This window comes from Haemaphysalis longicornis, unplaced genomic scaffold (assembly GCF_048455015.1).
Source record: "Haemaphysalis longicornis isolate Haplotype H1 unplaced genomic scaffold, Haemaphysalis longicornis Haplotype H1 scaffold_1, whole genome shotgun sequence".
In the NCBI taxonomy this organism is placed as follows: domain Eukaryota; kingdom Metazoa; phylum Arthropoda; class Arachnida; order Ixodida; family Ixodidae; genus Haemaphysalis; species Haemaphysalis longicornis.
The window spans coordinates 386252589-386277163 of NW_027526203.1; the positions used below are offsets into that span (position 1 = coordinate 386252589).

Here is a 24575-nt window from a genome sequence, read left to right on the forward strand (position 1 = left end):
ACAACAACGTTATCATTGTTGCTGCCACAACAACAGACTGCCTCATGGTTGGAACAAATTAAACACCAGAAAACCATTTTGTGACCCTCAGTTAGCAGCTTTGATGTGACTGTTTGAAGCTTGGTGGCTTGTACAGTAAAACCTTGCTAAATGAAAATTTCAAAATAGCTCTTTAAAGCTTGGTTAGTCTTTATTTTAATTAAACTTCTCGCAGCATATAGCACTTTCATTTAAAGAAATTCCTGATAGAGACTTTAATGACTTGTTCAGGCTATGTTTAACAAAATTTCACTGAAATGTCCCATGCACATTACCACACATAACATATTGAAGTGGTAAGGTGCTCTTAGTATTTTGTGTACAAGATTTTAGAAATTTTTCAAATGTTATGTTATGCGTAATGCAGATACCTTACATTAGAGGTGTGCCCACCCGAAAGCCTGAGCCCAGCCCGTGGGCCGAGCCCAGATTAACTTTTTCGACTAACATTTTGGCCCAACTCGGGCCAAAATGTTAAGGTTTCAATCAAGCTCGGACGTTCAGCCCGGTACAGTGAAGCAATACTTAGGTTTTCTATAATAGCACAGAACCTACAAGTTGGCAGCATGGCCTAAGCACAGATCAGGTTGTTTTTTACATTTCACAGGCCCATCGCTAGGTCCTGAGGCATAAATGGGCATATGGCAGATCGGTAACTCTCCAGCATGTCTAGAAAGAAAACTATCGCGAGATCTGAAACTGCGTGTCTTGGGACGAACTGAGCAACACATGGGAGTGGGCGACACAGCGCCTAGGGAAGTGCAATGAACACCAACTCAGCATGACCAGTTTCCGGCTCTAAGAGAGCGCAAAAAAATGTCCCAAGGAAACACTTCGAATGCTAGCACTACTACAGAAACCTGCCTCTTCATCTGTTTTCTGTAGCTGTGCCCTATTCAGAGTTATGTGCCATGCCCTGAGCCAACAAAAGCGAAGCTGTCAAAGGCTACAGTAACGATTCAACTTAATGTTTGCGTCTTGTTTCGGTGGAAAAACACCTTTGGGAGCATAGCTGGTGGTTGCAGGTGGCCGGTGCCCTCTTGCGTTGCATTGCGGATCAAGACGGAACACGAAGTGCAAAAGGGGGGTAGGGTGGTTTAAATGTTCCAGGAGCCACCTGAAAAGGAATGCTCAATATGATTAAAATATTAAAGATAAGCGACATGAGTTCAGATAGAACATATTGAAGTGGTAACGAAGAAATGTTCACCCGCGTGCGTTCAGTACCGATTTTTCGAAAAGGAGGGGCTGAGTTCGACAAACCACTATTCTCTAGAAAAGGAAACGCAAGGACAAAACAACAAAGCAAGTACACATCTACAAAAGAACTACTCAGAGCAATTTCCATTTCAGCGGGGGGAAAAAAAAAAGGCTTGATGGGGTATCTAATCGATGGCCTTTCGGCGCTAACAGCAGCATGGTTTATGGCGGGGTATTTGTTAACAATATGATGGTCGCCTTGAAGCCACACGTGCCCGTCGTTCAGCCTGGTGATAAGTGGTCGCAGAAAGTCAGTTTTTTTTTTTTTTCGTCGCACGTCAGCAGTACATTGCACACCCAGTAATCTTTCCGTTAGCTCGTCTGTTGAGAGCGATTTGTCAGTCTGAGCTTTGCCATCGACGTCTGCAAATTGAACTTTTGATGGCAGAAATGAAAACGCAAAGCTCCGAAGTGTTGAAGGCAGGTATTTTAACCGGCCGCTATAAGATACTAAAGAAAGTCGATGGAAAAAGTTCAGCGTGGGAAAAGTTTACTGTTGTAGCGGAAAGTGCGACTTTGAAACCTGTGGAACATGTGCAGTGCAAACCGTGCAAGTCGTTCATCACGTACGAATCTTCAAAGACCAGCTCATCACACCTGCAGAGACATTGATGCAAGCCTAATTCTGGAAACGCAAGCATAAAATGCTTCTTGAAGCCAACAAGAGTCAAACTTCTTGAACCTGTGAAAGAAAAGGTGACTCTTTCTATGGTGCACCTTTGCGCTAAGGATAAGTGACCTTATGACATTGTTAGTGGCACCGGGTTCACAAAAGTAGCTGAGTAGCTAATTAGTATCCGCGCATTCTATGGCAACCTTAAACCAGATGTATTACCTCATCGCACTGCAACTGACAGGAAGGTAGCGGAGACAGCATTGCAGATAAGGAACAGCCTCATGCCCGATATAGTGAAAACCATTAATGAAAGCCACTGTACTGTTACAACAGACATGTAGACCGGTGATTTTCAGAAAACCGCTTACACGATGGCTACTGTGCACTATATTGGCGACGAGTGATCACTGCACTCACATGTACTTCGTACTTGCAATTTCCCCAACAAATGCAAGACTGGTGAGAACATCCGGAAAGAGTTCCAGCATCATTTTGTGAAACTCAGCATTGACACTAACTCTTCACTGAAAGCAACTTTTGTGATTGACCAGAGCGCAAATATTATATCAGCTGTACAGCCTCAACTGCAGTCACATTTTCTAAACACTGTTCTTTGGAACACAGTTCTTCAGAGTCGCATGAACCAGGTTCAGGTCCCACAGGCGTTAAACAAACACGGGCTGGCTGGTCTGGTGGTACAGAGGCTCCGTTTCTGGGTAGGAATCGCATGAATCAGGTTCAAATGCCACAAGCGCCAGTCTCTCTTTTGTTAATTAGTTTTATTTGAAACCCATTTCGTTTTATCATAAGTATAATCTATTTATGGCACATTATAACAATCTAAATAAAATTTCAGGTGGTTTTGGTCTCTCCCGTCAGTTCTAGCTCTAGTTTTGTACTTGCCACTGGTTTGGTCCCATCTATGTCGGTTTCAGCTACTTTTCTTGAATATTTTTAATATTAGCATGATTTTATTCGTGGTTAGGCGGGTTTGGTTCACATTTCTTTTAATTTGGGTAGTTCTGTCCCCTTTAGGTCGGTTTCAACCGTCCCATGGCCAGCTGAGAGAAGGTGAGCTGTGGTAGGCATATGTGCACTATTATTATTTTTAATTGGGGTTGTGTTGCCTGTTATTAAGATGCTTTTTATCTGCTTTAGGTAGGTTTCTGCTGCCAAACGTGCCCCAATCAGGTGCAGACCTTTACGGGATATGGATCTTGAATATGCAGCCGGGCCGGCCCGGGCCATGGTGTAAAGGTCTCGGGCCGGGCTGGGCCTGTGCACAGCTCTACCTTGCAATACTAACAAACCCCGCTCACAATCCACTTTTGGCCATAGTGGGCCGATGCTCTCTGAAAGCTTGCCAATTCCTGATCTAAGACGGCATACCAGCGTCCTGCTGCAACGGTGCGATTCTCACCGAGTATAGCCTGTGTTAATGGTGACGGTATCAAGGGTGGCACATTCCTTTCGCAGCTCTGCCCCTTTCCACCAGGGTTAATGGCCATGGGGTAGTGAGTTACACCAGTGGGAAATGTTTTGCCATTTTTAAAAGGATAGAAAAACAGCCTAAAAACTGGACATGTTAACTGGAAATGTTTGTCTAACTGGTTTGTTTGTTGTTTGTCTAAATGTTTGTCTAACTAATGTTTGTTAATTGGAAATGTTTGTCTACATTTAGACAAGGCAGTGTGTGTTAGAAGCGCTATGTGAATGAACTAACCTTGAGATTTCAACAAGTCCACAGTTTCTGAAACCCAAAAGTAGATCTACTCCACACACTACGTTTTGAAAAGCCATCAAGATAACACATCCCAAACTAACAGTGAAATTTTTGGGAGAAGAAGAGGGGGTGAAAAGGGAGCGTTACCTGAGCGTCACATTTTTTGGAATGAACATGTGAGCTTCTTTATAAGTAGCAAGCCTACTCGTCCACCCACATCAGTTCACAAACTACTCTTGACCATGAAAACTACGGCTGCGTGCTCTGGAAATTTCATAAACGTTCGAAGTGGTACATTTTTTTTTTCTTTCATTTATTGAGGCCTTAGCGCCCCAAGACATTACGTAAGATGGTGTTACGGCTGAGGCCTAAACGAGTGATCACTTCGAAGCAGCCTGAAGCCGTGTGTATCTTTCGTCTTATCCAGGCCTTTGTACTCTCAAGGCTGACATACACAGCGCCTTACATGATACTAACCAAGACCAATACAGACAAACTCTACACCGTCAACCGTAAAGCCACAAAGCAAGACCTCGGGATCCCCATAAGTGTGTCAACCGACAGGATCCTCTGTATGGATCTGCACAACATGGTGGGTGAAGTCATACAGGGTCACCTGTCAAGCCAGAGAGCACTTCTTGCAGTGACGAAGCCGGTCAAAAACTGTAGAACCAAATCAATTGCAGCTCCCTGGACGTCAAACCAACTCAGGAACTTCCTCAGCGATAAGCGCCATATCAAACACCACTCCTTGCCTAAGAACATGCACCCAGTCCACCACTATGGATGGCGTCAAGCCAGATCCAAAGCATTGAACAGGACATACGGCTTCCTCCAGGAAACAGTCTACATGGATGCAGCCGCAATCCATGGTAGAAGAGCGAAAACAGTGGTAGTCACCACAGTGAAAGAACACCTTGTCAGTGCCACCCTAACAACCACATCGACCGAAGAAGCAGAGGAGCTAACTGTGGCGCTGGCCCTCATGCATACGAAAGCCATGGCGACTGTAACAGACTCCCAGGAAGTGTGCAGGAGCTTCTGGTCGGGTTGGGTGGCACCAGCAACGCACCTCGGGCTGTCACTTAAACTATCTGATAGAAAAGTAAGGATTGTGTGCATGCTTGCGCATGACTTCGTAGAGGGCAACCAATTTGCTCACAAGAAGGCCCAAGAACTTGCCGTTAAGGCCTCGGAGGGAATGGAAAAGCCTACACCACTTGTCACACACCAAGAAGTAACACAAAATTACAAGCTCAGTCAGCTGACACTACTGCTACCTCACCCAAACCTCACGAAGTCCAAAGAAACAACACTTAGACTACTACAAATCAACACCTTCCTGCACCCACTTAGGCTACACCAGATATCCCCAACCCAATTTCCAGCGGAACACGCACCTAACACCCCTTCCCTGCACCCCCAACCCCCAAGAGCAGTGGGAGACACTGCTGTCCAGCCCCTGCCTCTCGGGTCAGCTCCTGCTTACCGGCAGAGCGGTCGATGCTAAGAAGGAAGGCTCACGGTTTCCTGCGAAGAGGGAACCGCTCCCACCAGAACATTCACAGTGCTCTTAATAAACATGTTTTGTCTCTCTCTCCACGATATGCCCCCAAGAGCGTTCCAGAGGGGGCCACATCCACAGCCCACCCTTTGTACCAGGTCAGCAATCTAGACAAAATCAGCTGTGCAGAGGGAAAAGTGGACCCCTCAACAGCCCGCTGTTGCTGCATCTATATGCATTGACCAGCAGCGCATCCCTGCAATGCAGCCTGCCATCTTCCCGAATGTTCCCAAGTGAGCCACAAGGAGCAAAGGCCTGAGAGAAAGTGACCAGGCTTTCTAATGTCACGCAGGCCCACTGGGAGTGGGCCTGCGTGAGTCTTCTTTCACTGGAGCAAGCTGGTTACGTGGGCCAAGCATGGGTTCTCAAAACTGTTCCTGTGGTGCTTCAGATGTCACACTTACTGGGGCTGCGCCGTCCAGCTGTTCCCGCCAGCAAGACTGACGTCAGCTTCTGTACCCAGATGGTGCGTGGGACCCTGTATAAGGTGGTGGTGGCCTATTTCCGCTGCAACTCGACTCCTGCATTTAGAATCATCGAGCATTAACTCAGTATATAAAAAACATTCATCAGTGTAACATGGCTTCCTTGTTGGGCAAAGCAAGGCAGTTCACTGAGTTTGGCACTGAAACAACTCCTGCCACATGAAGTAGTGAGGCTGCCTGCTTGATAATGCTAATAAAATACTAAGCCAGAGTTTGCACCTTTTTCAAAACATGCATTTAATTAGAGCTGCCACATAGTTTTTTTTTGTATACCTTACTATTCTTTAAAGAAAAATGCCTTAACAGGCTTCACCAATCCCATTCAATATTCATGATTTGTGGTGTCAAGAACCATAGTGTGGAAAAATGCATGGGGTGGCAATACCGGTTTACGGCTTTGGCATTTTCTGCGTTAAGTTGCTGCTGCTACCGTAATTGGTACATTTCTATTCACGGCACTAATCTGCAGATACAGACCAACTTGTTTGACACCTTTGTGTCCTTTTAAGCATGTTGACACCACACATGTAGTGTGAAAAATGTTCACATAGTCCTCGTAATAAAAAATGGAGGAAAAGGAATGTGCATTATTTTGTTTTTTTATTGCTAGTGTTTTTATTTTCTACCTATGTAGGCAAACATTTCTGTCTTAATTTTTGCCACTTTTTATGTATTTTCAAACCCGTGAAAACTTTATAAGGCAAGCTAATTATGAAGCTAACGCAAATCTGTACTCTTCTGTAATTTTCCCATTAGCACACATGGCGTCGAGAGAGTCATGCTGACGCAAGCACCAGATTCCTCTCTAATACATGTAAGGAACTATAAGTCTTTACAAACAATTTTGCCATCTCATTTATTTTCATCACCTTAACCACTGCACTAACATAAAAGACAACTTAAAAATTTCCAAGCTTAGAAAAAAATTCATAACATTTCAATGAGGCTTAAAACGGCAAAATTGAACAACTGTTAAAATGCTAGGATTGCTGTCACGAAAGCCAGTTTGGGTGAGGATGTTGTGGTTTATGCATGACATCGATACGCTCTGAGCCTGCTTACTATGCTGAAACTACTTCAGCTGGCAGCAAACCTGCACGTCGTGACACTGGTCATTAAATGTGGGCTTTTTTTCTTAAGAATACAATTAAAATTATCCCTAGAGTCAATACAAATTCTGAGCAGCCTTATTTTAAAAAATATCTGCTGTAGATCATGATGCTTTAGTACCTTTGTTGCTTTGTTCCATGGATGGCTCAGGCCTGGAACAGCTGTCCACGTTTTTTTTCATCAAGGCCCTGCTGGTCCCATGTGCCTGAGGAAAAAGCACATACAAAGAGGCATGTGACTATGCGCACACACTAAAAGGAGACTACAATTTTTGTTCTCCTAATTCACGGTTATGTTTAGACCAATGTGCACACAAGGCTGGCCACATCCACACGGCAAAACCTCAGTTTTTTTTGGCATGTTGCCTCTTTAACACTGCATGTGCAACCAAATGCAGCATCACAGCTGTCTTCTCACTTGCATGCTAGCCAGCTTGTGGCACTATTAGTGCAATGCCAACTAGCCCATGCTGTTTTGCATGTCCTGCTTTGATATGATGGCAGATTTTTTTTTTTTTTTTTTTTTTGCTGCATGCCCATCTGACATTTTGATCTACCACTTGAGGATACCGTCTTGCTAACAGTGAAAAAATAGTTTACCAGAAAACCAGTTTGCTTACAATTGTTTCTGTGCGTCAGAGCCAAGAGCATTTGTTTGGTAACGACAAGCACTAATAAAGGGCTACAGAATGCATTAAGAGAACACAGAACAAGAGAACGTAAGGAAATAGTTCACCTTCAAACCAAATTGTCAAGGCGAACATTTTACCTGACATTGTAAATTTGAAACTCGCTACGGCCTGTGAAGTTTCAGTTAGCAGCAATAGCTTGCGGAAGTCATTGTGATATGCACCCCTTATTTGCACTGAAAGGGTTCTTTTTTACTGCTGACAGGAAGTTGGCCGGCTTGGACTAGTCATGCAAACCTATGTCAGATACTCAAGGGGGGGGGAATGAGAAAAGGGAAAATAAAGAACCACATTCACGCTTATGCATGGTTTGATCGACAATATAGCCTTGCATGCCCAGCAATATGCCCAGCAAGGCTGCATGGTCGAGGCACTAGAAACAGATGCCAGGTAAGCCACTGGCAGCTAGTGCAGCATTGCACGTTATGTTTTGTGGGCAATCAAATATGTTCAGCACAATCATTCTGGGACATCCTGATTTTTCCCTCTGTAAATCTAAGCACTGTGGTGTGTGTTGATATTGCCACAGAGGCGATGCCATGGAACCCATAAGGGCAACCGGGCTGCCGAATAGCCAGCACTTCTTTTATGTATGTTATATCCAGACATCACGTCAACGTAGTGCCTCGATTGGCACCTGCCATTACACAATTACTGCCCGACCGCCCAACGCAGCTAGACGAAGTCTCAGGTTACAATCGCTTACAAGTATGACAATAAAGTAAGAGAGAAGCGAGACAGATACGTTCATAACAACGATTTAGAGCTGGCGTTTTACATTCAAACACAAACAGGTTCAATCTATGAGGGAAGCTGAAAAGCGTATAGGTAGCTCACCTGCGGCAAAAGAAAGGCAACAGCGTCAAAAGCTTTGAAAATAACGCAATGGTGACCTAAAGCCACCAAGCTTAGACGGCAGATGCTAAACGCATCGCAACCTGCTGCACAAGGCTGAAGGCGAAGGCAGAAATCATGCGAAGGGGGAGAGGTAAGCTAACGACCATGGAAGAAAAGAGCTCTTTCTTCCCTCCCCGCTAACGGCACGCACGATCGCCGAAAACGATCGGCATGGGCAACTAACGTCGCATCTGGGCTAGCTTACGAGCGCCGGCAGAGCAAGCCACAACGCCAAAACCTGACGAAAGAAAAAATTAGAAAGTATACATGGAGTATACGGTAGCTAAATAAACCTTATTTTGACAACCTAAGCTCAATGAGCGCACGCCTGTGTTGGCACAACAAAGACAGGGTTTACGTCAAAACAAAACAAATGATATCAGAAGTCACTGAATATATCAGAGGTATGTACTTACTTTGAACAGACAGTGTTGAAACCGTTTTGTAACTATTCAAAGGCGAATATATTCTAGCTTGCAACAACTATCAAGAAAGGCAAAATTTCGAAAGCGCTACCTGGCACAATCGTGGCACAAAAAAACCGCCAACAGAAAGAAGACTTGGATTGGCTGCTGGCTCAGGCGCTGAGGTTGCTGAGGTGGCTTGGGCGGCTTCGGTGGGGACAAAGAGCGATAAATCGCTGAAGAGATTTTACAATTATTTCTTGCATACCAACCTCAATCAGACGAAACATCTGTGTCACTCCCATTCCACGACACACGCATCCGGGAGTCAAACGACTCAGCCCTCATTCCCACAGCCGTTTTTCACCCCGTCACGTCACCGTCTTCCGTCATGGGTACCGTTTTTCGGTCGATTTCTCGCCGAAAACGGTGCGACGGTGACGGGAGGCCGAGCTCTACGTTTCCGTCACATCAACGTGACGGGACCAAGCCCCGCGCTAAACCAGCTAATCAGAAAACATTTTTTTACGGCTAAATTTAGCGAAAAGTGAGCACAATCCATTTTCTTTACTTTTCAGATTAAAAACTCTCAATTCTAGGCTAAACTGATCACTAGGCAGACGACCCTGTAATATGATGGAGAGCTCCAGTACGAACGCTACTCGTTTACGTCTCCGTCGCTGTTTCTTGACGTGGCGGTGCCGTGACGGAGGTGACGGCTGTGTGAATGAGGGCTCACGCTGCCGCCCACGCTCTCACTCCGGGCCTCCCCAACCACCTCCAGACGAAACTCCCCTGTACCCAAAAGCGACGCAGACGTAAATTTCTACGCTACCGCCTAGCACGCCGCTTCTACACGACCCCCAATCGTGAACTGAGCAAGGAAGAAAAGTAACCTGGCGTCGCCTACTAAACTCTATCCCACCCCATACCCTCACGACTGCCGTTTCTGTCCTATTTCCTGCAGCTTATACCTTATGGTCTGGGTATGCGGCAGCACCCCAGCCATCCCGCCGTCCTCATTCCCAACTTCAGGGCAGTGGGAAAGCCTACTGACCAGCCAGATCCTTGAAGACGAAAAGAGCCAGGGCGCGTCTGGCAGGTAGAGCGCAAGGATTCCTAAACTAAGGAGTCCTCCCTTTGGCTTCCGCTGTTCACCTCATCAAGGCATCACACAGCATTGGACCCGACCACTTGGCTCCCGTCTTCATCAAGGAGCTCTACCGCCACGTATCCTTCTCCCTGCTTCGAATCTCCCAGTCTTTCCTCGACCACTCCTACGTACCACAATGCTGGAAAAAAGCAGCCATCACACCAATACCCCAGGGCAAGGGAAAGTCTCCCAACGAATTTTCAAGCTACAGGCCCATTTCAGTTACATCTATTCTGTGCGGTACAATGGAACGGGTCATAAACAGGCACATCCTGCACTATTTAGAAGAAAACAACTTGCTCCCTTCCTCTCAGCACGTATTTAGGCCTAACCGCAGCTGCGAAACTGCTCTGGCCTCTGTTGCCCACTTCGCAAGTGCCAACCTTGACAGCCGCGTTCGTACTGATATCATTCAGCTCGATTTTTCCAATGCTTTCGACGCATTAGACCACACTATGCTCCTACAGAAAGTTTCCCAATTGGGTATTCGGGGGTCCCTGCTTCTGTGGCTGAGTCGCTTCCTCACTGTCCGCTCCTCCCATGTACTCTTCCATGGAAGTGCATCTCTTGATTTTTCAGTGCCCTCAGGGGCCCCCCAGGGCTCTGTGCTGGGACCCACACTCTTCCTTATCTACGTCAATGACATGCCGGTTCATGCTGATAGCTTGCTGGTGCAGTACGCTGACACCACGATCGTGATGCCAGTCTCATCTCCAACATCATCTGCCAACCTACAGCAACACCTCCAGGCGGTGCACAACTGGGCCCGCACGAACTTACTCCACATCAGCAGCGAGAAGAGCGCTGCTATGCGCATCAGCCATAACAAAGCTGCTGCATGCCCAGAATACTTCCTCGCAGACGTCCCCTTGAAGACCGCCATGACCCTTCCCATCCTGGGTGAAACGTTTAGTCCCTCTCTGGAATTTTTTTGCTCATATCAACAGTACAGTGTCCAAGGCCCGCCGCAATCTGGGATTTGTGTCCCGCATCTCCCGTCCTTATGGCCCTGAGGTTTTTAGGGCCCTGTACACAGCCCTTGTGCTGCCGCGGCTCGAGTATTGCGCCTCCGTGTGGTCCCCACGCCAAAGCCACCTCATCGACAAACTTGAGGGTATTCAGCACCGCGCAACGCGTACCCTCTTTGCCCTCACCCTCGGTCGCCGCAAACCCCTGCCTGGCTATGAGGATCACCTGAAGACCCTCAAGTGGCACACCCTGCAACAACGACGTGACGTATCTCGTGTCCGCCTACTCTGCAGGGTGCTTGATGGCTCCCTCGGTGACACCAGCTGCCTCTCATCCTCTGTCCGGCTGAGCAAGCGGACTGGGCAGCCAGAGCTTCTACGCGCCCGTACCATTCGTCACCGACACTCAGAGCTCATATCCGGCATTGAGAGTTTTCTGTCTGCACCCCTGACCCTCCAGACTTCACTTCCTAAAGACAAGTCTGAGTCCATACTCCTTGCGCGTGCCATATCGCGCCACTGGTCCCATTAGTGCTGCCCATGGATGGACACCACAACCCTGTTATCTTCCCCGTGCCATTGTTGTGTTGCGTGTGTGCGTGCGACAGAGAGAGAGAGAGAAATTTGCTTCGGCATCACCTGCCCTGTGTGGCAGGCTAGCAGACGCACTAGCGTATCAGCCTTTCTGTCTAGCCTTGCGTGCCACCCAGGGCCAAGTTTTCCGCAAATAAAGATTATTATTATTATTATTGTTGTTGTTGTTAAGTTTTCATCCTCATCATCATCATCATCTTAAATAAAATACGCCAGGAAACATTTACACTATAATTCGCACAAATTTTAAAATATTTTTACAGCCTTAAACAAACATCCTGGTACATGTCCTAGTACTTACTCAGTCTGACACAAGAACTCTGCACCCCTGTACGCTACATACAACGTTTAAAAACGTTGGCTGCATACATCACTCTCCCGAGGAATTCCGCAGAACTATCAGGAGCGTAATTTACCCCGAATGCGTTTTAGCCTTGAAGTTTGTGGTGCAAGCCAATCTGTAGCTGCGGAAATCACTGAGGCTCAACGGTGCCAGGGAGGATGTATTGACTACCGAACACGGCAACACGTATGTGAGCGCAAATGTGGGCTTACTGTTGACCTCACTCATTAACATTCCACCAAGAAATGGTCCTATAATTTAACAAGTCGTGGGGAATAATCTGATGAATGGGGGACGTTGTGACTATTTGAGGATGTCTTCAAGACTTTTTGTGTTTTCTGATTGCTCACAGTGCCTGTTCAGAAGAATGTAGACAAAGATGGGTGATTTGTAGCCTAATTGGGTGTGGGAGCGTGTTTAGGGTTGACGGGGTGTGAGTTCTTGTTATTTCGACAGCGGTCAGCTCCCGGCGGGTATGCGTGTTGGGGCAGCAGTGTTGAATGAGATCTTTCAAAGTATTGGCAGGGTGGCCTGCTTGGTCAACCAACCTCCAGCGGTATCCGGTTTCAAGATCTTGGGCGTACGCGTCGGCAACTGGGTTGCCGCAGGTAACAAATGCGCAGGCGTACAGATTATTGACAGGCTAGCTTCTTTTGGGGGATCGATTCAGGGCTAGGATATGCATTGCTGCCTTGGACATGATTGATATCACCGATGCTGGATAGCTTGGCTGGTCGGTTTTTCATCGCGATGTTAGAAGTGACGATAGTTTATAACCCTGAGGCGTGCCCTATTGGAGGGTGAGAATCGAGCCGTCCCAGCATGAGTGTGGTCAGCTGATCGCGTGCGCCTGCAGTTGTATATTTTTGGGCCTCAGTTTGTTTCTTGCAGGTTTCCAAGTATCAGGTCGTGTGAAATAATGCCAAATATGCCTTCGAGAGGTCCAGGCCCAGGACTGAGCAATGCTGGGGTTGTAGAAGGCAGTCCTGTGCCGATATCCTCCGTAGCCATGAGGGTGTGTGGGAGCACGTACGCGTCCTCGAGGTACTTGGTGAGTCTGATTAGGATAACCTTTCCATGAGTTTTCCAGACAGAATGCTAAAGATGCGAGCTTTAGGTTTTGTAGATCTCGTAGATTTTGCGAGCCTTAGATTTTGTAAGTCTCGTAGAGGACGACGGGCGCCGTCCTCTGCGCTACCTGGATCTCTCCTTTCCACCAGAATTCGTTCGTAATGGTCCCAAAGCGGGCGTAGTCCTGATCCAAGAGATTTTTGACGAACCTTTACGAGCTCTAGCCGGTCCCCGTGCCGTGTTGCGTTTTGTGCTCTCAAGAGCAGCCCGTATTCCCTCTGTGCCCGTGGTTATGGTGATTAATTTAGGTATGAGTGCTCATTCACCGGCGCAGTCTGGATGTTCCGGGTCACCTTTAGGAGGTAGGCACCAGTTGGCCAGTTCCTGCAATGTCTGCCCGGATTTTCGTTTGCTCCATGCATGTGATTGATGTCTGTGGTTTGGTATGTCACGGACTGGTTTGGTTGTATAAGGTTGCGTAGAAGTGGCCAGGTGTATTTGATGCTCATGTTGCCATTGAACTTTTCGCATAGGCAGGTTATGCGCAGGCGTCTCGTTGTAGGATTGTGATTATCTGAAAGTACCGACAACCTCTAGCTTGAGTTTTTAGGTGAAACTTCTATGTCTGTGATCCTGGATTTTATAGCGCCCGCGCACGCGAGGGAAAATGCAATATGGGAAAGCCAGCGTATACAAAGACAAAGCTTATTGCAAAAGCGAACGCATATCGCCGCTCGCGTTGGAGCGGAAACTTTCACCTAAAAAGTAGGAGTGAAAAAGCCAAGTAAGAATGAAAGAGCCACCCGCCGCGGTGGCTCAGTGGCTATGTCGTTGTGCTGCTGAGCCCAAGGACCCGGGTTCGATTCTCGTCCGTGGCGGGCGCTTTCTGATGGAGGCGAAAAGCAAAAATGCGCGTGTGTTTGATTTCGGCAAGCGTTAAAGATCTTCAGGAGGTCAAAATTAATCCGGAGCCATCCACTAGGGCGTGCCCCATCGCCTGGGTAGCGTCGGCGCTTTAAACCCTACAATCAATCAAAGAATGGTCAACAACACAAGCAAACGCATATCGCCCCGACGCCCCCAAAAAACATATCGCCGCCCGCGTCGGCGCTGTGTTGTCGCAGTGAATGTATGACGTAGCGCGTGGCGTAGGGTGCGCCTGATAAAGCGACCAAGGGTGCGCCGTTGAAAAACGAACGTCCCGGTGCGGGCGCTATCAGAACGCAGTCTCCACCAAAATCGTACACCGTTCAAAGCATGACGTGGAGCTCAAGCGTATATGCCTCATCAGTTGGATATGCATTGGAGTAAACTGTTTTTTTTTTTCGCGCATGAGCAGAGGGTTGCGCAGGAGGAGTTTCCTGCGTACACGGGACCGCCGGATCTTCCTTTCGCCTAGCTGTACAAAGCTTCGATTTAAAAGAGCTTGTTTTCTAAAATGAATACAATGCACAAGACAGGTGTTCAGGCAAGTACACATTCTTTATTTTTATTGGTAAAAGAAAAGAAAAGACGATTACGACGACGGCGACGACAGGAGGTGCCAACAGCCCCAGCCCCTAAGGGGCTTCGCCCCTATATAAAGAAACACCGAAAGCAATTCCCCTGGGTAGTTAGGTCTGTTTACGTGCTTTGAAGGCGACAACTTCTTTACTGCTACATAGTATTTGCGCCTTTTCCTTCGCTTTCGTTTCTTGGTCTTTCGACACGAATTACATCTACCGGCTCCTTTTCTGCTTCACCATGTATGCGTCCCTTTCCTCGCTTTCGTTTCTTCGTCTTACGGCACGAATCACGTCAGCAAGCAGACTGGCACATGCCACAACTTCCTTAGGATCAGGGCTCTGCGCGGCTGGTGTGAGCCTGTTCTACTCACGTGCCACATCACTCCAAGGTGTCACGCAGCACGCACTATTTATTCTACAGGTTTTACAATTACAATTCATCGTTTTGTGAATGTTGTGAAGTGGGCACATTTCCCCTCAAAGCTCCTGATCCCTGGCCAGCCATATCGATGTATGTGCCACGAAGAAAGGAACATCAACAGCGACAACGTTTGTTCCAGCGCTGACAACGTAATTTGTTTGGTGTTTCGGGGATCCGTGATGTGGTGGAAAAGGAAATCAGGGATAAAGATCTGTTGACTTTGTTTAGTGCCTTGATGAATATGAAAGTGCAGTGGTTCGTCGGAGCATGCACCTGCAGCTCAGTGCGCTGTGTCTGTACAGTTGCTGTGTACTGTTTTTGTTACGCCTTGTGCGGCGGTAAAATGAATAAATGGGTGGAGATAGCGCAGTAGTATCGCATTGGACTGTTCCTAGGGAGACCTGGGTTCAATTCCCCTCGGACTACACGTGTTTTCTATTTTCTCTGGTGGCTTTTCTCGATCGGATAGCAGCAGCATTCTTTTTTTTTTTTTCAGAATGGGGCACTTAAGGCTTTCGCCTTTGAAAAAAAGACACCCATGCGTGGTTATTTCAGCTCGTGGTGTATTGAATTAAAGTTAACGCTCCAATACGGTGCACGAGCTCGTAGCCGAGATGTGGCATTAGCTCGTAAAACGCTAATTTAAACCTTTGATTTAGTCCCTTATTTTCGAGAGCATCGTTTGTCCAAGAACGTATTTTTCGCAGTACAAGCAACTCACCCTCTTCGCATTCTTCGCAGACTATGCTAATTAAGTTTTATGCTGTGCATGGTGAACGCGCCTTTCCTGCATTCGCAGTTCTGGAGATAACGGGGTATACGATCGCTTGTTTTTATTGTTTTTGTCTTTTTTGACAATGGTTACGAGAAATCACAGAGGAAGTAATACTATTTGCTGTAAAAATTTTCGCTGTTCCCAAGGCCCCAAGTTGATGTATACAAATTTTGCGAACAGAAATTGTGACCAAGCCTATGAAGCTATCAAGCACCTATTAATGTTTCTCTCAAGTCTCTTAAATAGCGGCTGTCGTGAACAGGAACCATTCTGGGGATTAAATGATAAAGAGTTGGCCACCTTGTAAACAGATATGATGCCAGTTGCGCAAGTGTACGTGGTGCGGTTTTATCCATCGACCACAAAATATTGTGCCATAGAAATGGTACCCTGCCATTAAACGCTCTCTCACAGCGGACTCCATGAACCCGCGCGAGGTAAAATATTTCCGCATTGGTTCCCATAAGAAAGTTGTAAAGCTGTCACCGACAAAACTTTCCATCCACCCACATATCATTGGCGTCAATGGTGACGCCCCATTTGAGGTGCTGATTCCTGACTTGTAGCACAGCGTCCGCCCTTTCTTGACGATAGCCGTTCTCATAAGTCGTGAGTAGCTCTCGGCAATACTGTTCGTACGACAGAAATCAGGTCTTCATGGTTTGTTCGCGCGCCGTTCTCCAGAGCGAAGTACGCATCAAGTAGTTCGCGCTCCTCGTTCCATTCATCGGATGGGGTGATGTGCTCTATCTCGTCGCGCCACCCCTCCACGCCTTCGAAAGCATCGCCATTAAAGAATTCGCCTCGCGTGGCTGATGAATCCTGCATTTCAAAAGTGTGGTAGCTGGAGGAGACATGTTCACGGCGCCAGCGCCTCGTCCCGTCAATTTTGGCGCCCGATCATAAAAGGACCCGCACGCCGCCGGCAGTCCGAATAGGCAGCGGCTGATCCACTCGGGGGCCTTGTGGTCGGCATCTTAGTACGACAGTGTGTCATGTACCCCGGCACCTAACCACTCTGTCACGGTTGATCCCCGTAGCAGTTGGACAAACACTATTTAGTAACGGGGTGAGCTCGCGCCCACAATTCAGCTGCACTGCTGGTCTAAGCGTCCAACCAAGTTTTCTCCTCCGTTTTCTTCGTCTTGTAATCACAGTTCCTTGAACTTCGTTTTTGCCGTGAGCTACACACGCGCACATTATATATATATATATATATATATATATATATATATATATATATATATATATATATATAACACTTTTACTTACTGTCGTGCTAAATAAAATTTTAGCAAGCGGCGCTTTCCGTATAAACAAGGATTTCCGCCAAACGAAACAGAAGTTCGGAGAGTTACGGGAAGAAAAACAGGTTGCTCCTTTCCTTGTTCGCCTTTTGCTCACAAGTGAGAAAAAGTGGTCGGCAGGACCCGCCAGGTGACATGCGACTGAGCTCAACGGCCGTCAGCTGAAAGCCGCAGGGAGATGCGGTTCGTTGCAGCGGGCTGTTTTTATTGGCGTTGAGGAGGCGAGCTACAAATCCTGGCTATCAATATTTGGCTTTGGTGATTTATGACTGCGTCCACGCTGCTTGCACCGGGAGATGGGAATGCTCACCGGGGACCCCAAATAGCCGTGGGCTATGCGCGGCCGCCATCCACGGCGGACGCGCTGAGTTTTCGGGAAGCGGGCACGCGTGGCCGCCGTCAGAGACGTCGACGCCGAGCGCCCGGAACGCCCGACATTTCGTTCACAGGTCTTTGGTATTTGTCACTGCCTGGCCACCGTCTCCTGCAAAACAGGCAATCGGCGACAGCTATGCCCCCAACCCCCACCCGTGCACACATTTCCCGTAAATGGCTCGGGTTTGTTCGGCGTGCTTTACGTGCACAGTGTCTCCTGCAAGGAAGCACGATTAACCCCCTTCACTTCTCGTGGTTTTGACCATACACACACACACACAAAAAAAAAAAAAACAGACTTGTTAAGCAACAGGTCCTTGCGATTACACGGAAATAAACACCTGGCCCCGAAATCATCCGAACACAATAGAAAATAACTAAATGATGCCTACCATCTTGAAATCCTCCTTGGATGAGCTTAACCGATGCCTATCGCGTAGAAATGTAGAATTGAGAGCAGCGATAATTGCAGGCCCTCATTTAATTACAGTAGTTTTTTGCTTACTTCGCATGTACATGTAACAAACTCAAGGTGGCCTGAAGTAATGGCAGCCCAAAATTTTCACCAAGCCTGATACTCCCTACAAGTGCAGAACCTGTTCCCAGAAAATTCTCACAGCGTTGACTGCGCCTTTCACGTTCTTAGACTGCACGCTAATGGGGCGGTTCACAGGAGCGACAAGCGGATATAACTGTCACGCCTCTTTCGGTGCGCTTGTGAATTTCAATGCACCGAGAGATAGAGAAGTGCGGGCTCGTTGGTACATACTGGTGTTGCAAAAATCGCGCTGGAACAGGTCAAGAAAAGTGTGACGAGTCTCGGCGCCCAGTCTTCCACACCGTCTTGTCCTCTTTTAGCGCTGTTTTTGTATCGTCAGGGAAGGAGAGGGGGGGGGGGGGGGGGGGGAGGGTTGCCTGACTATTTCGGTAGAAATAATCTGCAAGTACCTAACAATAAAATTTAACAACGACTTTCCAAAATTTATAACTTCAGGGATTGTGAAACGGGTAGTTTCGTAACCTGGTCTTAATGCTTCATTAAGACGCTGGTTTCTGAGGAACGTGTGAGTTGAGGCCGTTGTCAAAGTATACTTCAGCTGTCTATGAGACATTCGTATACGCATGTACTTGGTGCCCATTACCTGCTAAGCTGATTCCACCTGAATGTTTACAACAAGCCGGCTTGATACACGGTAATTTTTGTGTGCTTGCAGCGCGGACCTGGAGAAGCAGGGTGGCCTGGTGACCCCGACCGTTCGTGCTGCGGCAGGCCATAATATCCCAGACTGTGGGGACGTCAACCACCCAAGATGATCCCTTCAAGGCCAATGCAGAAGATTTTTCTCCCTGCTTTCCTACGCACTTGTGACCAATAAACATTTATGCTATTACTGTGCTTGCTAAATTGCTTGTAATTTTATGTTTGCCTCATGGTAATTTCATGTTATTTGCAAAAATTATTAGTGACGTGTGTTCAAGACTCCGGGAGTCGAAACTGGGGTGATTATGCGATTATATAGAAGGGTGGCTAACCGAAAAAAATTGCCCGCCTATATGGTTAATCATCACCATCACCATCGCATCATAATCATCATCATTATTATCGTCATCGTCGTCACAATCGCATTTGTGGCCACGGAAAGACGAAGGTTTCATGAACCTTCATCATGAGTTTTCCGAGACGCCCCTCTTGCCGCCGAACGTTCTTACGTCCCTCCACCGAGCACTTCTTTCCCCTGCCTCGTTTACAATGCCTTGGAAACCATCCTGTAGAACAGATGGTCCATGCTGCTGTTCGCCATCCACATTGCATGAACGGCCCAACCCCACTTATTTCGCTTGATTTGGACTAAGGGTGTCTTCCACTCCAATTTGTTCTCTAATCAACGACGCTGTTTTCTTATACTTATGCGTAACCCCTATCATTGTAATCTCGGATGCTGTACCCGTTAGAAATGTGGTCTGCGGCGAACTAGCGATTCCCCCCTTGTTAATTTCGTGGGAGAAAGTTGTTGGACCTTTAATAGAGGAAAAAGAGGTGGAACCGAATGGTGGCGCTGGGCCTGCAGCCCGCAAGCTTGACGTATGCGCCCAGCTTATGCACTTCGCCTTCAGCTTCTTCATGATCGGTCATGGACTCTGACTGACGGTGGTCTCCGAGAGGCTCAATAAAGCCGCTTTTTTGTCCTTGAAGGGTGTCATCGTTGCCCTAAGTTTTCTTTAAATGCGCTTACTAAAACCCCAAGTTTGTTCCCCCAGCGGGAATCATGGTCTGCATTAGTTAGTGTAAGGATCGTATACACCTTACACCTGAGAGTTTGGTAAATGAGCACCAAATCCTCAGTTTCTCGTTGCTTTGCTTCGATTAAATAGTTTGTTTTAAACTGTGGCTGAATTTTCTCCGGAATGAAGTCATGAAATCATTTTAAGCCTTACCCTTCACATAAAAACATCATTTTTATTATTGTCTTTTCTGCGTATATGATTTCAGCGCTTTTCTCCCCATCCGTTTCCCCGGCGGGGTAGCGTACGCAATGGCATACGCCGGTGAATCTCTCTGCTTTCAATAATACTTCCGCCCGTCCGTCCGTCCGTCCGTCTGTCCGTCCGTCGGTCGGTCCGTCTGTCTGTCCGTCCGTCCGTCCTGTTCGTCGTGTACGCCCTTCTGTCCTGTAAAAAATGCACAGTGCTCAAAACTTCGACTTCTATACCTGTACGATGCCGATGGTACCCATTTAAATCGCGGTCATTTCATGCCGCCACGACCCGTGTTTAGATCGTTTTTCCATCAGAGTCGGTAGGCCCGCGGCTATCTTATAGTGTTTAAGAGTAAGGCATTCTCACTCTCTCGCTTAGTTCTGGTTTGTTAGCTGCTGTCCCCTAACCTCTTGCCCGATTCTAGATCGAACTGCTCTGTGACATTATTACTCGAAAATCAAATGCTGCACAATTCAATTCACCGACGGTCAACAGCGCTTGTCTTTGTGCCAGGTTGTTGTTTTTTAGCCTCTCTGTTTGACTGGTTTGGAGCCCAAGTCCGCCCTAATAAGCTTCATAAACCCTTAGAAGCTTGCGTCAGTATTTACTTTGCAACAGTTCTATTTTGAACTTCCGGTGCTTGCGTCTGAACAGCAAAAATAAGTGGACTAACCGGGTTCGATTGCGGTTAATATGCGCGCATTATATTTCAGTTGTTTTCAATTTATATTGCTTTTCTGTTCCGCTTAATTTTCTTTTCTTCTGTGATCTTATTCCAAACGTTTTTTTTTAATTCCGTTTTGGTTTTCCAAATTTTTAAATAACCTTTCATAAGTTGATGCTAAGGTACATAAAAAAATCTAAATATAAACGTGGAATAACTGCATAAGGATTTCGCCAGTCCCCCAAATTACAAGAGCGTTGTGAAAATTGCGCCCTTCGTCATGAATTAGGATGGCAAGGGGATGAAATCTAATATGCAGCACATGATTTCTAGGGAACTCTTGCCTTGCGTGTGAATTAAATTATCGAAAGCAATAACAAAGATCAAATTTCGCCACATACCACAGGAAAGCTGGTATTGTTTTTTGAAGAGCTTGAATTCCCTAATAAATTGATTCTGAGATCAAAAGCGCTCTACTCGAAGCCAGCTGCAAAAGTTTCGTGCATAAAAAGAATCTGGCATGCATTTGTCTTTAGAAAAAAAGGCACCTTCAGGAGCATTTTTTATATCAGATAACCGGATTAAAAAGGTGGGCCAGCGTAATTACTTTCACGCTGATTAAGAAAAAACTCTTAGCAGACTTAATTGAAATCTTTAGCGCCGTGACTCGTCCTGCAGCTTCTTTTCCTAACGTCGGTGCTCATTGTTCGAAGTCTCCGTCTCACCCCATGTTTACTTTTCAACTTTAAAAAAGAGGTGGGTAGAACCAAGTTTGGAAGAATGGTGGTCCTTCCCCTTTATCTTTTATAATTTGTTTTTATTAGATTTTTTCTTAGCTAACAGTGGCTTTTATTTTATTCTCCTACTGCCCTGCAGCTATATACACCGAACCTTTATCTGCAGGGTGCAGACTTTTCAGTGCGCCGATATGTGTTTATGGGCCTGTGCAATTTGGTATTAAAGGTGGTCATGTCGTAGACTGCTTTCACTTGACGCACTATGTAGCGGTTAATTCTGAGTGGACTGTGGAGAGCAACTATGTGCTGCAAAGGTAGCGTTTGAATATGATGTTTTTTTTTTTAATAACTATAGTTTTCTAGGTCCGGGAGTCTCAAAGGGTAAAAAAAAACGTGGTTATTTGCGCAAGACAACATGCACAAGGAAGAAGACACGGTAGGGCGCTCGTCCTTTCGAATGTTGTGCTTGCGCAAGCAACCATGCTTTGTACCATAACCGAGTAGATTAGCTTCAGGATCAGTTACTTCCGCATCTCGGTAAAGGACACGCTAAAGAAAAAAAAAACGATATGGGGCACCTGGGTTCAAGGGCTCGTGCTAACATGCATGCTAGGCCAGTTTGGCACTCCCGCAGCGGTGGCTCAGTGGCTAAGGCGTCGTGCTGCTGAGCACGAGGAAGCGGGTACTATCCCGGCCGGAGGCTGTATTTTCTGGGGGCAGGCGTTCATCGTGTCCCGCATCACTTGCTCTGCTCCGTCCCTCCAGCTGACGAGGGCGGACCGTGAGGCCCTGGGCACGGTGGTCAGAAAGGCGACCAAGCTCGCCCTGGGAGTGCCCGTCCATTCGTCCACGCAGAAACTTCTGGGCATGGGCAGGCACAACACGGTGGACGAAATGGTGGAGGCCCACCTTTCTAACCAAAGGATCAGACTAAATCAGACCGAACACGGACGGGCCGTCCTGCGCAAGGTGGGATGGAGCATCGAACCACAACCAGACACCGAGACATTACCTACCGAGTGGAGGAACGTCGTAAAGACCAAGCCCCTTCCCAGGAACATACAGCCCGAAAAAAACGAAGGGAGGCGACCCGCAAGGGCCAGGGCGCTGGCCCGCCAGCTCGAAGAGGACCACGACGTCCTCTACGCGGACGCGGCGCTTCCCAAGTACGGAACCAAGGCTACGGCGGTGGTCACCACCATAGACACCCTGGTGACCTGCGCATCGGTCCGCACGACCCAATCGATCGAAGCAGAGAAAGTTGCCGTGGCCCTCACGCTAACACATCCGAGGGCCGCCACTATAGTAACGAACTCTAAGAAGGCGTACGCCAGCTTCCGAAAAGGGAGGGTGTCCCCCGCGGCACATGCGATATTGTCCAAGCAAAGGCCCCCGAGGCGAGCCTTAGAGCTCGTGTGGGTACCGGCTCACTCGAAGGTGGAAGGAAACGAACTCGCCGACCACCACGCCCGAGAGTTATCCGTCCGGGCCGAGGACGAGCCGGCGCAGCTGCGCCCCGTCACGAGCTATAGAGAAATTACTGAAATGTACAGAGAGCGTAGATGCAGATTTCCCAGGCCTCACCCGCAATTGAGCCGAAAATAGCAGACCGTAATCCGAAGAATACAGGCGGGGTCGCTAGCGCATCCCACACTTCTAAACAAGATGTACCCGGACAGGTACGAGAGTACTTGCCCGTTCTGCAAGGAGAGGCAAGGAACTCTGGCACACGTCCTAGCCGAGTGCGAGTCTCTTAAAATCCGCCCGCCCCCCACCCCTATTCCCACACCCGACCCCCGAGAGCGATGGGAGACCTTGTTGTCTAGCCCCGACCTGACGATCCAGCTCGCGCTGGCAGCCAGGGGCCAGGAGCTGCTAGACGCATATGGGACCCGAGAAGAGGGTTCCACCCCATTCGGTGCCTGCGTGCACTAGCCAATACCTCATTGGGCTCAATAAAAGTTGATTCTCTCTCTCTCTGGGGGAGGGAAAAAATGAGAACCCCCGTGTGTACAACATTTCAGTCCACATTAAACATTCCCTGGAGGTCTAGATCGGTAGCTTTCTCCTAACGGCGCACCTTCTAGTCAAAGTGTTCTTCCGGCGCATAAAATTCTGCTGTGGAGTTGAACAGTTAAACATGCCGGACCGGTAGTCCCAGCTCTCACATTGGCGAAGGGGTCTGTGAACCGACCTTCCTATGTCGTGGTAGCGTACGTGTTGAACGAGCCGCTTGCAGGAGAGTTGCCTCCGTTTCGACGATGCAGAGCGAGGAGTACAGAATAGTGATGATGAGTACAGAATAGCATGACTTGCGCTGCTGAGCACAAGGTCGCGGGTTCGATTCCCGGCCGCGGCGGCCGCTTTTCTGATGGAGGCGAAAAGCAAAAACGCCCGTGTGTACGAGATTTCGGCGCACGTTAAAGATCCCCAGGTGGTCAAAATTAATCCGGAGCCCTCCACTACGGCGCGCCTCATCGCCCGCGTTGCGTCGGCGCGTTAAACCCTACAATCAATCAAGAATAGCATGACGTACAGAATAGCATGACGAGTACAGAATAGTGATGATACAGGTAGCGACACACTGGCGTGCTTACAACATGACAGCTCGAACGGTCAGAGAAACGACGACAGCGGTGGCCCACGACGCTCTCATCGGGGTGAGAGCCTATTTATATGCAACGGTCAAAACAGGCGTTCGGCTAAGGTCGTTCGGCGTGTTGCGCATGGCACCAAACGTGCAAACACACAAACAAAAGCTCTCCCGTAGTCGTAGTCAGACGCAGCCGCCGTCAACGGCCGCTCGGGCAGGCTCCTGCATGCTCGAGGGTATGCTGGCCGCGCCGTATTCTCGAAGTCGCATGAGCGTCGCAAGGGGTTTTCCTCGCTCATCATAAATGCTATGCCGGAAAGTATAAAGGCGCGCCGTCGCGCTGTGCGCTGTCGAAGGCTGTTCGTCGCGTCAACACACATACCCGCACACAAACACGCACACACACACGCGCACGCGTACGCTCGCCCGCACACGCACACGCGCACACGCACGCATGCATACACGCACACACGCATGCATGCACGCACACATGCATACACACACACGCACGCGCATACGCACACGCACACACGTACATACCCGCACACGCACACGCACGCACGCACGCACGAGCACGTGCACGTGCGCGCGAACACACACACGCTACACGCACGCATGCATACACGCACACATGCATACACACACGACACGCACGCACGCACGCACTCACCTACACGCACGCACGCATGCGCGCAAACAAGCAAGCACGCACGCACGCTCGGACGCACACGCGCACGCGCACACACGCACACACGCACGCACACGCACACACGCACACACTCTTAATAAAAAAGGTCGTAAAAAG

General features: G+C 48.1%; 1 long non-coding RNA gene across 4 annotated transcripts in view; it reads right to left on the reverse strand.

Annotated features, from left to right (window-relative positions):
* The window catches only part of LOC144155237 (uncharacterized), a 38098-nt gene extending 28993 nt beyond the window's left edge, over positions 1–9105 (reverse strand). For all 4 annotated transcript variants that reach the window (XR_013319541.1, XR_013319540.1, XR_013319539.1 and 1 more), the window contains exons 1-4: positions 8799–9105; positions 6918–7002; positions 5607–5723; positions 1038–1156 (exon numbers count right to left, since the gene is read on the reverse strand). This is a non-coding gene — a long non-coding RNA (uncharacterized LOC144155237). The remainder of the gene's footprint in view (positions 1–1037; positions 1157–5606; positions 5724–6917; positions 7003–8798) is intronic.
* Positions 9106–24575: the final 15470 nt, after the last annotated feature.